The 17,047-nt window shown below is 45.9% G+C and overlaps 1 protein-coding gene across 2 annotated transcripts in view; it reads left to right on the top strand.

Annotated features, from left to right (window-relative positions):
* Nucleotides 1–17,047, top strand: part of EDA (ectodysplasin A) — a 1,522,411-nt gene that overhangs the window by 477,814 nt on the left and 1,027,550 nt on the right. The gene's annotated exons all lie outside the window — the stretch shown is intronic.

Below are 17,047 nucleotides of genomic sequence, written 5' to 3' on the forward strand. Positions count from 1 at the left end.
CTTCCTACAAAATCTGTTTTCTTCGGTTTGGATACCGCTACAATTTGTATACCCCCACACCTCTGCGCCATAAGTCGCCGTCGGTATACATTGGGCTCTGTAAATCTGTAGTAGCGGTTTCACAACCTCTGCCTGCTTTGGCTGTTGGAGGCTAATAATTTAATTTATCGCCTTGCCGAGTTTATTTCTTCCAAGGACCACATGTGCTTGCCAAGATCCTGAGCCTGAGAAAACTAAACCCAGTTAGGGGAAAGTGCTAGTGCTTTTTAGGAGCTCTTTTCATGACACTATATGTTTAATGCGGTGCTTTTTAGGCCCGCAGGACATTATGTATGATTTATTAAAATTGTTGCACAGATCCAGATCTGCCATAAAAAATACAAAGCCCGTTATTAAAGTGCGAAGTGCTTTTGGTGTGTGGCCCATCAGGACTGCATCGTCCGCATATAAAAGTACGGGGAGCAGTTTGCCAATAATTTTTGGCACATCACAAGTTGATTTAGACAGGGAGTTATTTAATTAATTTATATAAAGAATAAAAAGTAAGGGGGCTAAGACACAGCCTTGTCTAACCCCCCTACCAATTAAAATATCCCTGTAAACCTCTCCTTCATTGTTTATCCTAACCCGTGCTTTCAGGTCTCTGTGCAAATGCGCCAAGAAGTGTACGAGCGCCTTATCCAACCCGTAATTTAAAAGAATCTCCCATAATCGTGAACGATTAACAAAATCAAAGGCCAAACTTAAATCCATAAAACCCAAATATAGTGGGACTTTTTTATCAATAGTATATTTGCCCAGTATAAGTTTTAGGTTTAAGCACTGTTCTACAGTTCCCACGTTGCTCCTAAATCCCAACTGACAGGAATTTAAAATGTGGTTGTCCTCTGCCCAATTCCTGATCTTGTTAAAAACCACTCTTCCCAAAATCTTTAAAGTGTTATCAATCAAAGATATAGGGCGATAGCAGCTGGGCTTAAGTCTATTGCCCTTCTTAAAGATGGGCACAATGATACTATTTGACCAGGTTTTTGGGATGGTAGTATTAGACAAATTGTTAAAAACATTACATAATAATGGGGACCAGATATCTGGCTCAGATTTGATTAGGTCAATTGATAATCTGTCAGAGCCTGTTGCTTTATTCCCTGCGCTTTGGTTTATGGCATCTTAAACTTTAGCTATGGATATATTAACCGTGTTAACTGGGCAGTAACTATCAGCAGTCATTATTGGTGCTGTGTATATTCTTGAGAAATACTCCTCCCACAACTTACTAGCTATGTTGCAGTTTATCGGGGTGATGTTTGAGCCCATAGACCTCATGGATTTTACCTCGCCCCAAAACCCAGTGATATCTTTGAGTGCGGCGGAGCGTGCTAGGGAATCCCACCTCTCCTTCAGTATCTCCTCTGTACGCGTTTTAGTCGCTTTCTTGAAGCGTTCTCTGAGAACTCTAACTAGAGTCATGTCCCTGGGTTCCACAGCTAGTGCTTCACGTAGTTCTCGGTTCGCCCGTGAACAAGTGCCATTAACCCATCTGGGGTTTTTACTTGATTTACTGACGGGTTTGGAAATTTCTTGTTTGATGCCCGCGCATAGCCCAGTAAAAGCCTGAATGATCTCTATGCCTGTGCATCTACTGGACAAGCACGTTTCCACAAATATGGGATAGGATTTTATAATACGTGCTAGGAGGGCCTTGTTATCTATGCCCTTCCAAATTACTTTGAGTTTGTTGGTTGATGCGACCAGATTCTTCGCCCCTATTTCCTAACGTTTTGTAAATTTATTAGCAAATTTAATAATTGTCAGAATGGGGTTATGGTCACTGTGAACAGTACTTAAAACATCGGCCTTTACTAAACAATTCTCAAGGGAGGAAGATCATAATCAATGGTAGACGAACAACCACGTCCTCTAAAGGTAGGCAGTGGACCTTTGTCCGACATACAACCAGTTTTGTCCATGACATTGGTTAAGTCCCGAATGGCTAGGTGATTAAGCAGTTCTTCCCCTCTTTTGCACGGGATTACCCGGACAGATGTGACAGCTGGGTTGTCCATTCCTTTGTGCGAATGCGCATTAAAATCGCTCCCCAAACAGATTCCATCCAGTTTGCCATACCTCTGTTCATCTACAATCTTATCAATAAAAACAAATAAGTTGATAAAATTCCTATTTAGTTGTGAAGTAAAATCATTATTATAAAAATGTATTAAACATAACGTGATTCCATTGGAGTAGATTGTGGCCTGGAAGTTACTATCATTTGTCTCCAGGTTTTCAATGTTACTTCCTGCAGTAATCTTTATCCATGTAGATAAACCCCCCACTAGGTCAGCCTGCTTCCGGGCTGGGTACAATATTATTATGACAAGAAAATCCCTCAAGAAGCAAGCCACTAGTACACCATGTTTCTTGGAACATTACAATATCAAAATTACTGACCCAATCAGTCCCCTCTGCCATATTCATTTTTGACTTTAGGCCGGCAATGTTCCAGCTAAGTATGTTTAAATTTTGTTCTAAGGAACCAAAGTCATCAATAACAGGACAGGATGGCAACAATTCTTCCAGGCCAACTTTTTGAGAGGTACCAGTGGACCTAGATTTGATTGCAGCCTGATTAACCATTTGTGCATCCTGGGGCCATTCTACAATATTCAGAGGTTTTTTTGGTAGTCAGTCCTGGCTCTCTAGGTCAGATAGGGCGCTGAACCGATTATGTACAGAATATATTGGGGTAGCTGGGTTGTAGACTCTCTGGGGCGGTCTATAAAAGAAACCTAGAGGTAATGAAGTTATGACGGTTGGGGAGCTAAAGTGATCGGTGTTACCTTTTAATATATGTTTCACCAGGGAAGGGTGTCTAAAGTTCACGACTATGCATGGCCCGTGATATTCTTAACCGAGGGTCCTACCCATTCCACCCGACGTACCATCAGAATTTCATTAGTAATCTCCATACCCATCCCTTTGTACCTAAATAGCCAGTCATTGCACTTATTTTTGAGCTGGTCCCAGGACTCGCTTTGCTCTTCTTTCAGGGGGGTACTCCAGCTAAAATTATAACATTGGGGCATGCTTCTGGGGGCAAATGAAGGACAGCCTCAGCATGTTTTTTAGCCTGTATGACAGAAATAGGCTTACTGCTCGGATCTTTCACCGATTTTGTGGGGGCTGACACAGATAAGGCAGGCGAGGCTACCATGAGCGAAGAGGTTTGACAAGAGGGCCTGTCCACTGTGGACTCCAATGGCGGCGGCGATGTGCCCACCATAGTACTGGACGTGGCATTAGAGGACGGATTATTCTTATCACCATCACAACTATCACATACATTAATATTACCAGATATATTACGGTTACCGCTCCCCCCCCCGGCCATTCTCTGGGCCATGAGAAGAATTTGAATGGGGTGCTGATAAGCCCATGGAAAGTCTTCTTTCGGTGTTTTCAATCTCTGATGTGACCATGTTGAAGGCATTCTCAAGCATGCTTTCCAAGGACGAGGAGATGATAGAGGAGTTTTTGGGAGCCTGGGCGGAAGTATTAACAGTACGTTTCCCCATGGTGCAAATGGACACTCACCTCACTTAAAACTTAGAGGGGTGGGCCGCCCGGCCGCGGATGGCCGCAGACGGTCCCGCCCTTGTCCCGGGCTTCTCCTGGCGCCACCCGTGCGCGTCCCGCAATGCGTGGGTGCGGGCGCGCTTTGAGTGCTGGGGACGGCCGGGTGGTGACATTGCTCCCCTGGAGGCCCATGGGAGTTGTAAGCAGCAGTGGTTAGAGCTGCGATGCCGTTCGCCTCACGGCGCTGAGCTCGTTTGAATAGCCGTTCCCCTCACGACGCTGGTGCTGCTGGCGCTTTGGAGAGTCGTCCACCACTCAGCGTGGTAGAGGGACCCAAGGGCAGCCGTTCCCCTCACGGCGTCGAGGTATGTTCAATGAGCGCGTCCCCTCATGTGTGTGTACCTACATGCTTCCTCTATTTTAGCTCTCTCTACCTCAAATTTGCCAACCTTACCTCTCTATCAATACACCCATTACACTGTCTTCCACATTTCAATTTATGCCCTTCACCTCAGCTCTGTCTCGCTTCCTCTTTATAGATCACTCTATCTCAAGTCTTCCTCTTTCTCTGTTTCACAACTCTCTCTACAGTTGTAATAACTACTCCTCTTTTTCTCATTTTCATGTATGTCTCTCAACTTTTATTTGTCGCTCTGTTGCATTGTCAGCAGTGTTCCCAGTAACCCGCGCGCCCGCGCGCGCGCCCACGTCTAATCCCCCGAGCGCGCAGTGGAGCGTGTGGAGCGCGCATCCACAGCACGTCTTAGAAGAGCATTTGCGTTGCCGCTTTCAGAACAGGAGCGGCGCAAAAATGTTTTATTTCCAGCTAGTGGTGGCTCAGGTGCTTGCTGCGGTTTTTCCTTCCTAATGGAGCGCAGCTGGGGGATGTCTGTTGACCATTGTGAAAATATTCCTGTTAATTGCAGCACCGTCGTGCGCTGCAATTAACATAAATATTTTCACAATGGCCAACAATCAGCCCGCAGCTGCGCTCCTTTAAGAGAAGAAATGCAGAAAGCCCAAAAGCACGATACGTGAACTCATGATTATCAGTTTTAAAGAGTGGAGTAACCCTTGCCTTGGTAGAGCCAGCTCTGTTCTGCAGAGTCTTTCCCTGATGACCTTGAATAATACTTAAACAGATTATTGCAAATAGCATTCTCCTTTAATTTATTTTTAATCTGGGTAATGTGTGAGATTGTATTATAGAAATTTTTTGACAAATGTAGTTTTGTTTCATGCAGCATCCATAAAAAATGTTTCTTTTAGATTTAAACAGGATATCGTATATGAGAAATGGGAGGATGTCACAGTGATTATTTGCAGTAGTATTAGTGGGTTTCTACTGTGTTACAATAGTGGAAAAATACATCACTATCCCTGAATATTAACTATAAACACATTTGGAATTTGAACCAGTGTGTCTGTGCGCTGTTTGTGATCTGGGCAAAAGGACACGAGAAAGCTGAAACGGAATCATAAATTCAAAGCTGTTCTGCACAGAGGCCCCCAAAATACATTAGGCCGACGGCGCACAAAGTCCTTAAGATGTCTCTGAGCCGCCACTGTGTAGTTAGTTAGCAAAGAAGAAGTTCACTGGCACTGTGGAATGAGGCTGGTTGCTCCATTTTCCTAATATATATATATTAATGTAGCTTTGTCGTGGTTGCATATGCTGTGCACTGCACTTTCTCATTTCGAATCTGACCCAATCATTGTACAGAAGTCATCAACACAAAGGCCACCGCCCTGGCTTGACTGGCCTTAGCAGGCAGCAGGCATTTGCCTGGAAGGCTGGCGGCAGTTTTAGAACAGTGGTGGCCAGTTGTGTTACTGGGGGGCAGTTTTGCAGCAATGCTGCAATATGGTCCCTCAGTAACAAAAGCACCAGTGCTGGGGACCGGGTTTAAGTAGTAGTGCTTGACACTTGGCATCCCCACCCCCCTACACCCCTCCTCTGGTGGGTGGGAGTCAGTGCAGCAAAATTGCCAGCGCTACTTTTTTGGGTTTCCAGTCCGTCCCTGCCTGCCCCATCAAACAGGCCTCCTCCGTTCCAGTACCTAGGTCATTTATCTGCACAATCAAGCAGGAACTCCAGTGTCAGAACCCCTGTCGCTGCACCCACACATGCAGTGGGTTCTTGGCGCACATTGCTGTGGCTGGAGCGCACAGAGACCTCACACTGCCGCACACAGAGGAAAAAAATTAGAGGGAACATTGATTGTCAGTATGTTAGAATGTAAACAGGCTCAATTACAAGACTCTTGGGTTGAAGGTTGGGAAGGAGAGTTCTGTGGGAGACAGATGAAGATTGAAGACTGTACGAACTGGTTGCTATTCTTGGAAGAAAGGTTTTCGACTTGCCGTTTCCACACATCTTCTCCAGCGTTCCTGCGTGGTACACTTCTAGATTGGCAACTAGGTGGTGTAATGCTGCAGCCCCTCAGTGTCAAACCAGCCTAGTAGCTGTCCTGACTCCCACTCTGATGAGCATCGTCACAAGATGCGGAATTTCACTTCTTTGTCAGCCTGGCACAATACTATTTCATTGATATAATACGTTTCGAGGTGGCAGGCAAAACAGCACGTGCCTGCATTATCCGAATTGTCCACCTGCATTGCCCTTGCTCTGTATTTGAGGTGTCCACGAGCCATCAAACAAGTTCATACATGTACACCGAGTGCATTCTGCAAAACCATGTGCCAGTCCTGTTCAGCGAAATAAATTCTTGATACAACATGTAGCCATACAATCATAATATCATCATACTGTGCACATGCTACAAGTAGGAAATTGCCTCTGACGAATATGACAGATTCACTTGACTTCTCCTCAAAAACACAATTGGATGATTGAGATGGTCTAAGCTGCTGACTCATTGGACATCATCCTGCCCTTTTCTCCACGAGGCCAAATATAAGTTTGAAAAGAGTACTAATCGGTATTAGCATTGCTTCTGAAAGTCACAAGTTCTTTTCGAGGGCAGTAATATCAAGGAAGTCAATAGTATGTTTACCATCTAGGTGCAAATTCAAGGATTCGCTTGAGGAGTTTATAAGGAACTTCTTATGATTAGGGCATCTATTTTAAAGATTCAGGATAAGCTATTGAGTCTAAATGAACCAACATTGGAAAAAGTCAATTCGTTTTGTGAAATGAATCGAAAATACTTTTTTCAGTGCCAACGTATGGAAGTATGTAGAATTACTTGGAAGCCAGAAGTTGAGAATGTTTGAGGTATGCTTGCCAAGCAGAAAGAAGACAGTGGGAAGAAGCTAAGACAAACTGGGGTAGACAAAGAGTCAAGCTGTAGATGTGCAATCATCAAACGTGTAATAACTTCAGGTACAAGTCCTGCTAACAGATCAAGGTGTTACAAATGTAAACAAGCATTTGCAATGCAATAGGTCTCACAATTGTGAACGTTCGACCTATTGGCATTGTAAATGATGATGTTTTTAACTTATTTTCTGTGTGCAGTAACATAACAGGTAAAGCAGCTGACTTTGAATTGAAAGCCTCACTGAGAGCATGCCTTGGCTCTGCAGTTGAGATCATTTTAACGCTGTTTTTGAGCTTATAAACATGTTTTCCTCGTGGAAAGTATTTACATGTTAATGTAAAGTAAAAGTTGGTAGCCATGCTGTGTCTGAGGTGGGAGGGTGTTCTGCTTTGGAGGAAATCCCACAAGCAACACATCAAGCAGATGAGCCCAAAATGAAAACGGCTCTGTTATAAAAAAAAAAAAATGCGCAGGCCATGCTGTGTCAGAGGTGGTGGTGGGGGGGAGGAGGTCTGCTGTTGAGAAAAGGCATGACACAATTTCGATGCACATGGGACTGTTATTAAATAGGGCACACAGACATGTCTGTGTCGGAGGTGGGAGGTCTGCTTTTGAGGAAAGTTAAGAAACAATTTAGAAGCACACAGGTGCATTATTAAATAAATGTGCACAGCTATGCTATGTCAGAGGTGAGAGGGGTCTGCTTTGAAGGGAAGCCCAAAATTGTTTTTTAAGCATGCATGTGCCATTAATAAATAAAGACTGCTGGCGGACGAATATTGCCTACAAGTGTAAAAATTAAATTCAGCATTAGAGCCCATATAACAGGGCCAGTCCATATGGGAGGTTACAAAATTTGAAAAGGAGGGACTAGCAAGCTATTTCACCAATGAAAAGCCCAAGAACATCAAGAGCAGCCAATAGAAAAGATGTGTGGGGCTTCAAGAGCATATCCTGAACACAGCATGGCTCGAAGAGACCGCGTAAGCGCTGCCTCGGCAAAACCTAAAATGTTTGATAGTTTTCCAAGACGTGCATGGTAAATTGAGTGAAGGGAAAAACAGTGTGAACATATTGCACACCAAATCTAACACGAAACTTCAAACCGTTGGTGTTAGAAGGGAAGATGAGGTGGAAGTACTTGTGGTGTTTGGGATCGTTACATCATAGAAGGAAATCAGTGCTGTGGTGGAGAAGAGCCTGGTCATCCCCTAAGGTGTTCTGTGAAACTGTATGGAGTGAGTGTACCTACATTGGCAGACTCCTGCTTGCCAAACATACTTATTGATAGGGATATCTGGTACAAGGCAGGAAGGATAAAACTATGAGGTTGATGCGGGCCCTGAGAGTTATTGTGTACTGAAATTACCCTTGGTGGGATATTTTTGTGCAGACTTATCCAACAAGGATAGGAGTTCAGAGCACAATGTGTATGTAGTTGGGAAGAGAAAAACCTTGCCAGGTTGGAGGGAACACACTGCGCTTGATTCAGAGGCAGATACTGGGTAGCTCGATGATTTGTGGGGGGTTGAGGGGGGGGGGAGGGGAAGACCGGGTAAGGCACTGGCAGATACAATTAGGATACCGCGCTACTCCAAGTATGTATTAGAGCTCGAAGGCGCTGATGAGATGGTCTATCGTGACACTGTAAATATACTAAATGCTTTTACATGACACTACACTCAATTGTACACCATGAATAAGGGGGATGATTTGAACCTGGAGAGTTATTTGGAAGATGTGGAACTGGGATGGCTGAGCAATGTGCAGCGAAAATTCTTATGCGCCACGTTCGAGATAGACGAAGTCAGGGAAGCCATCATGCACATGCAATCGGGGAAAGCTGCCAGTACGGATGGCATCCCTATAGAGTTTTTCAAAATGTATATAGATCAGATGGCCCCTATTCTGCACGAGGTGTCGCTGGACATAGGCTGCCTCCCATCATCCATGAGAGAGGCTCTGATCATATCAGTCCTGAAGCCTGGGAAGTCATCTCGACAATGTGACTCCTTTAGACTACTATCTCTCCTCAATTGCAATTCAAAAATTCCTGCCAAGCTTATTGCTACTCGGCTTAGCCTATAGCTGGAAAATCTGATTCTCCCTGATCAGTCAGGCTTTTTGCCCGGAAGGGCTACCTCCCATAATCTGAGAACCCTCTTTGCTATTTTAAATAATGTTTACCCGGATTTACCCCTAGCGGCTGTTTTTTGAGATGCCACTAAGGCTTTTGATTCCATTGAGTGGGGCTATATCTTCAGGGTAATGTTACGAATGGGGTTTCCGCCCCTATTCCTCTCCTGGATTCAGCTATTATACCACTTACCGGTTGCTAAAGTGCTCATAAATGGGCACACATCCCAGACATTTCCGATCACCAGTGACAACAGGCAGGGGTGCCCGTTATCCCCCTTACTTTTTGCACTTGCGGTCGAGCCACTGGCGGCGAAGCTGCGGCAACACCATAAAGATAAGGCCCTGCGGTGCAATATGAGGCAGATACTTGTATCACTATATGCCGATGATATCACTCTAAATATTCGTAATTCGCAACAAAATTTAAATCCGAACCCAAGGGAATTTATTGCCTATGGGAAACTGTCTGGTATCCAAATTAATTGGGGGAAGTCCTGTATCTTCCCTCTGACGACTTCAACAATTCTCTTCCCGATGGATTATCCCTTAGAGTGGTGTGACGAGGGTTGCACTATTTAGGTATTCGTATCACCAGACACAGGGACGAACTGATGCGCCTTAACTGTGGCACTGCACTGACCCGCTTAACAGACTACGTCACCCACTGTATTACATTACCCCTTTCAATGGCGGGGCGGGAATCCTTAATTAAAATGGTGGTACTTCCCCAATTGCTCTCTCTATTTTTAAATATACCATTTAACCTGGGGGGATATTTTTTTAAAACACTCAGATCAGAAATGACACGCCTGGTATGGGGGGGTAAACAACCGAGGTTGCAGTGGAATGTTCTCACTAGGCTGTATGGGCCATGAGGGTTTGGAGTACCCGATTTTGAATTGTATTATATCAATGTGCAAGCCAACTATGGGTGAATCAGTCACGATATATGCCGCAAGCGGCGGCGGAGCACTGGCTTGCCTACCCCATCCCAATAGACGGAGTGCTAAACGACTCCCCTAGAGCTAGAGACAGGGCACCGACCACTATAACTTGTAAAATAACAGCGTGGCAACACATAGGACGAATGTTGGATGCACCCATACTTTACTCTCCACTGCTACCTCTCACATATCATCCAAGCATGCCCCTTCTCCAAGAGACACTATTTCATAGCCTCAAGGAGCGGACACGCATTAACACCTGGCGTGACATGTACCACACCACGGTGACATGGCCAGTTCCGTACTGCTGAGCATGTCTTTCAGGGCCTGCAACAAACACCACTTGACGTCTTTTTATATATACGACTTAGACAAGGAATCTGTTCTTTAACCCCGGAATTTCTGGCTGAGCCCCTGGCGCTTGCTCCGCTAAAACTGATTCTTAAAAATACAACGGCCAAACGCCTGGTCTCCCTGATATGCCAGACAGTGCACACACAAAGGGAAGCGCCGGCTGCACTAGCCCCCACACGATGGGGCGAAGAACTTGGCTTTGACCTGACGGATGAATACTGGGAATACTGCTGCCTGCAGACTGAGCAAGTCTCGGCCAGTAACAGGCTACGCATAATACACTACAAGTTTCTCCATAGGTGTATTACACTCCAGCCAAGATGCATAGATATCATCAGCGAACTACAGACAGGTGTGACAGATGTCCGGCTTCGGGAGCGGACTTTCTGCATCTGGCCTGGAAATGCCCGAGAGTGAACGAATATTGGGGACATGTCTTTGAGGCCTTGAACCTGATGACAAACACACAGATTGAGCCTACGCCACTGCTGGCCCTGCTAGGGTATGTCAAACCAGTGCAGGTTACCCATCGCAAATATGTGGCCCTCTCATTTCTCATGGCTAAGAGAAGGATGGCCTGCCGCTGGGGCAGGGGAAGGTCGCCCAGATTCAAGGTCTGGCTTGATGACCTAGAGTTTTGTCAGGAACAATTTGCCACTTATAAATGCGGAACTGGTACCAAGAACCTCCAGGCCTAGAGATATTTGGGGTCCCCTGACGTGTTCTCTTTTAGCACACCTGCGTGAGGATCCAGCATCTGAAGCGGAAGTGCCTGTGCCCTAGACTGTCCCGAGTGCGTGCACCAGTGCCATAAATGTCCTTCCTTGTGTACAATGGTGATAGTGGCCTTGGATCACTTGTATTACATTTTAGTATGATCGGTCTGACCATAAACACGTGAACTTGTACACTAATGAAATGATAGAAGCATAGTTTATTTCAGATGACCTGTGATGCATGCAAATGATAATGCCTACTGTCTGAGGCCCTATGTACTGCCCTAATGTGATATTGCTTATTCCTTGAGAGATCTGTGAACACTGTGTTATGCAATGATGTAATATGAGATATAGCCCAGCACTATGAGACAATGTAATTGTAACCTTACTGTACTGATAATGTGTCGACCGTTGTGTGCATAAATGCTCCCACTGTATTGTTTGTTTGGAAAAAACAATAAAGAAAAGAAAAAAGAAAAAAAACACAATGCGCTTGTATTTTTTTTAAGGACCCCGAGTACTAGTGAGATTTCAAGCTGATGTTGGAAAATTAAATGGATACAGTATTTCCATAAGTTATTTAGTAGTCAGGTGGGATGTTTCAAGATGTTTAGTGAGTGCATTGTATTAAACCCAAAGCCAATCCTAATGTTGACAGGTGAACAATGTTTATTTAGCTTTCAGAGAACTCTTAAGGCCATAAAAAACAATGTTGGGAATAAACGTCATCGAACCAATAGAATTTTTTAGTGACCTAGTCCCATAATAATAGAATGGAATCAATGGGAAGATATACAACTTGCGTAGATCTGTGAAATCTAAATGGGAAGGTATGGATAGATTGGCATCCCTTGTCACATTTAATTTAAATGCTTGCCAGTGTGGAGGGGGGGTTGTGGCCAACTGCCGAACATGGCAGTCGTCTTTTAGGCGATCTCCGGCCCTGGGCATCAACATCCTGAAACAAGCATTTACAATGCAATGGTTTCGCCTTTGGAAAAGTTAGAGCTATTGGCATTGTAAATAACAAAATTTGTATTTATGTGTTTGTTTTGAAAACGGATAAATAAATGGCATTGTCATTTACATTACCATTAGCTTAATCTCTCGCAAATGTGAGACCTATTGTACCCTACGGACCAGCTCAGCAGACAGCAATTACTACCACACACACGCACTGACCAAGAGCCACACACACACCCAGAGCCACACACACACACCCAGAGCCACACACACACACACCCAGAGCCACACACACACACCCAGAGCCACACACACACACCCAGAGCCACACACACACACCCAGAGCCAGCCACACACACCCAGAGCCAGCCACACACCCACACCCAGAGCCACACACCCACACCCAGAGCCACACACACACACCCAGAGCCACACACACACACACCCAGAGCCACACACACACACCCACAGCCACACACACACACACACACACACCCAGAGCCACACATACCCCCAGAGCCACACACACACACACACACCCAGAGCCACACACACCCAGAGCCACATACACACACACCCAGAGCCATATACACACACACCCAGAGACACATACACACACCCAGAGACACATACACACACCCAGAGCCACACACACACACACCCAGAGCCACACACCCAGAGCCACACACACACCCAGAGCCACACACACCCACCCAGAGCCACACACACCCACCCAGAGCCACACACACACACCCAGAGCCACACACACCCACCCAGAGCCACACACACCCACCCAGAGCCACACACACACACTCAGGAGAGCAAGCACAGCGAGGGGGCAGGGAAGCAAGCAGAGCGAGGGGGCAGGGAAGCAAGCACAGCGAGGGGGCAGGGAAGCAAGCACAGCCAGGTGGCAGGGAAGCAAGCGCAGCCAGGTTGCAGAGGAGCAAGCACAGCCAGGGAAGGGGAACCAGGGGACGGATGCCCATCATCTGCACTGGCACACCTCTGCTGTGTGCCGTCACAAAGATACACGGTACAGGACAAACATCAACTGCAACCTACGTGTCTGATATGCACACCTAAAAGGAACAACTGCACTCCTAACTCCAAAGTGCCAGCAGACACATACATCGTGTGTACATAGAGCCATTTCAGGAACCTTTTCTTAGCGCCACCACCTCACCTTCACACTCGGCCAACTCTCCAGGCAGGGCACAAGCCTTGCTCACTTCTGTAGCTTTTCTTGAGGAAAACTGAGAAATACAAATAGTATGTACTGGCACCAAGTTCGCACATGTGGTGAAAGTGCACGAGGTGCACTTCAGTTGAGCTACCTAAAAAACATATGATTGTGTGCACTATACAGTCACAGAAAGCCCAACAGCTGCGTCAGGCTGCATATAAATGAAACAAAAATGACTCTTACGTGAAGCCTTTTTGTTCCAGTTCATGTTCAGTATGTGTAATGGGAAAGTGCACTTTGTATGTACTGTCTGCGGCTATGAAAGTGCAGTTGTCTTAAATATCGGTAGACGCCGCTGCAAACAATGGAAACTACGAGTCGCCAGGAAGTGCACTGTCTGCACCCGCAGAGTACACTAAAAGGTCCCTTCTGGAGAAAGCATGGGATTTAAAAATCCTTTCCCCCTCGTTTCTGCTACTTTTAGCAAGTTTGGGGCAGGGTGTACGCTTCGTAGCGCTCCTGTGCGCTCCGAACGGGAGAAATGGACAGCCCCTACCAATGCTCACGCATCTAGCGTGAGCAACCATACGTGGCGTACAGCTTCGCAATGAGGATCGAAGCGATCGAAGCGTACGGGTCTTTTCAAAGGGGGGAAGCGGAAGCGTACAGTTCACCAGGCAATATGAAGCGCACAGTTTATAATCCGGCAGAGTACAGTGGGAGCGCACAATTCTTTTTAAAGGCAGTCCAGATGGGCAGAATGGTGCGCACAGGTTACGGGCGAGCTGCCAAGCGTACAGTTAATTTTCCTGAAGCGCACAGTCTTTTCGATGCGCACCGTACCGGCAAGATGCCACGCACAGTACGGGGCGCAAAGTGTCAGCCCGACAACCAACAGACACGAAGAACAGTACACAGAGACGACAGGACACGGAAATCGCGCAACCCACCCCTGCAAAAGACACGTCCAAAATGGCCAAAACATGCCGAGAAAAAAAAAAAAGAACCGCCCACCGCCGCAATGACGTTCTACAAGGGACGGAGAGGGAAAAAATCGCTGGAACGCCTACGAATCGCCTCGGACAATGACGGACAGATCTCTCTTCCAATGGCTAGCCTCCATTTATGGAGCTAGCCAATGGAAGATAGAGGCGGGACAAAGCCACATACTGTTCTAGCATAAGATTTTGCCTGCGCGAACGCTGCTGCGCAGCGGACACCAGGCAAAACCTAAAAAGGTGGCTCCACACAATAATTCGTGACCCATCGCTGCAGTAATTGATGACCCATAGCGGTGCCGATAATCAGCAGATTTCCAGTCTCCGGGAGTTAACAGGCGGGAGGTTTACACGACCAGAAACTTGACTGTGTGAGGAGAGGCAGAGCCGAATTGCAGGCCGCGAGCACATAGAGACACGGACCCCTGATACGGAGAGCGCTTGGGAACCGTCCTCAGCCCTGGGACAGTGAAGTGCGGTGCCAGTACTGACATTGCCCGAAACGAGACCTGCTGAAGCGGCGGGGGAGCGTCTCGCGACCCAAACGGGGCTGAGGAGGTGAGTGAGCATGGGCGCAAGCTAGAGGCCTTGAGGCCCCAGCTACGCGAGGCCCGGGAACACCGTGCGGCCTATAGAGACTGCATCCTTAGCGGACGGCCGGAGGGGGTAGAGTGCTTGATTTATTAGCTATTTATAACCTCAGTGCTTGATGTATTAGCTTTGAAGAGTGGGACCTTGGGTTAAAAGCGGGATTAACCTGGCATGTTACCCCACCAGTAATGGCGCCTACAACTCGCAGGAGACAGAGAGGCACTGATTGTTTTCTCATACCCAGTCTTTACCTCCTACCCTGTCTCAGTCCCCTCTCCTAAACTGCCTTGTGTGTACTGGAGCCTCTGTCTTCTAGGCGCTATGCACATCTTTTGAGGTTAAACCAGGCCGGACTGTTCCCATGAGGCACAGGGTCAGACTGATTTGCGTATGGCCATGTCAGAACTAGGGTGGCGGAGTGAGCTAAAGAATGATGATGTATTGGGGGTGAGTGCTTGCATTGTTCAACACTCCGTCCATCATCCCTTTTGGTTTTGCTTTCCTCTACCCCTGGCATTTTGGTGAATGGACCTCCATGGGGACTGGGGAATAATGACCAACAAGATCCCTTCTTCTGAGAGCTGCTGAGTTCACACTGCACATAAACAGATTCCATTGAAAAAATATCTAATTGCATATGGGGAGGGGGTAGACACTTATGTCCCTTGAGGAAACCCACTCCCTAAAGCCCCCACCCGTTCCTTAATAAGAGACCATGAATACCAACCGCCTTGAGTGTCCTGTGATGCTGCTGTTACTTTGGTCTAAAAGGGAGCCTTACATGAACCCTAACTGTCCCACCAATCATGACCTCACCAGATAACCAACATAAATACGACATATGAACCTGACCTGCAAAAGAATAGCACAAACGTGAATGCATCATACTACAATGACCTGCACGAGAAAAGAATGTTAGACCTGATACAGGCTGTTACCACGACTTCCAAAAGAGCCGAGATGACTTCACTATGCAAGGTTGCAAACCTCACATTTTGTCTCTTCGGCCAAGCCACAAGAACCGAGCATCCCCCTGCTGTGCCCTTTGCTCCGGGGATGGTGGACGGGGAAAACAAGCTCTCTAACCCTGGCAGCTCCTGGGGGCACCACTCAATAAAACAAGCATTGGCATAGCCAATAGGTCTCGCCTTTGGGAACTTATAAGTGTTTAGCCATGCAACAGTTGATGTTGTTGCACCAAGGATATTGTGGTGTCTAACTAAATACTTAGGTCCCAAAAGAGAGACCTAGTGGCTATGCCAATGCTTGTTTTAAACCCAGTGTTCACTTAGGACAAGGCATACTAAGGGGTATTTCTGAATAAGCACTTTGAGGTTTTGTATTAACTGTTTTTTATGCTTATTTATCTAACTAATAGTGTTGTTTTAGATGGATTTCAGCTGGGTGGGTGCAGCTTGGGCTTATAGCATACGTGACTTCTTCACTTCATGAGGAACAGGAGATTGTGCTCCCATTATTTATCCTGCTCCCAGATAATGAAAACAAGGCTTGGTATTCTTGAGTAACTGCCACAGTGGTGAGCATCTATCTTTCCAAGACCTCAGATTACAGAATGTATAACTTTTGTTAATTAGTTTTTTCTGATATGAAGAAAGCCTTCTACATTGACATTAAGGCACGGAATCGAGTTCATAATCTTTATTTATGTGTCCGCAGGTTCTACATTACTTTTGTGGATAAGGTGTGGTTGTGTCTACTTTTATCTCTTGACTACACATTAGATGTATGGGATAAAGGGACTACTAGATTGTGGGACAAGGTTGTGTTGTCTCCGTTGTATACACTAAATGATTGCTCCAGCAGTGCCCTTTTTGCTAATAAATAGATGTGTTCCATTATGCTGGGAGTATAAAGTTTGACGATATAATCAAACGTTTACTGCGGGGACTTATCCTCAAATTGTAAGGACTAGGACAGGAACGTTGTAGCAGAAAAGAAAGTGGATAAGTAAGGCCTTCTTATATGCTGTCTTACTTCAATAGTGAGGGCCTTTCAATGACAAGGTAGGGGTTGAGGTGGGGTTGTTTTAATTTATTTTAGTTTTTTAGGTCCATGGTGCATGTGAGAGGCCTGGGCAAGGAATGATTAGAGAAGACAATATTCTTGGAAATAGGCATAACCCCAGATTTGGAAAGACTATCGTCTCAGTTTATGAAAGTTTATTACAGAGCCAATTGCACGAATTGTATCCCTGTTATATAAAATATTGTCTCCAGCTGGATCGAGTAATATCTGTGAACAATGTTTATAGAATATTTTGTATCGTCTTCTC

The sequence above is a fragment of the Lissotriton vulgaris genome, chromosome 4_1 (assembly GCF_964263255.1).
Source record: "Lissotriton vulgaris chromosome 4_1, aLisVul1.2, whole genome shotgun sequence".
Lineage (NCBI taxonomy): Eukaryota > Metazoa > Chordata > Amphibia > Caudata > Salamandridae > Lissotriton > Lissotriton vulgaris.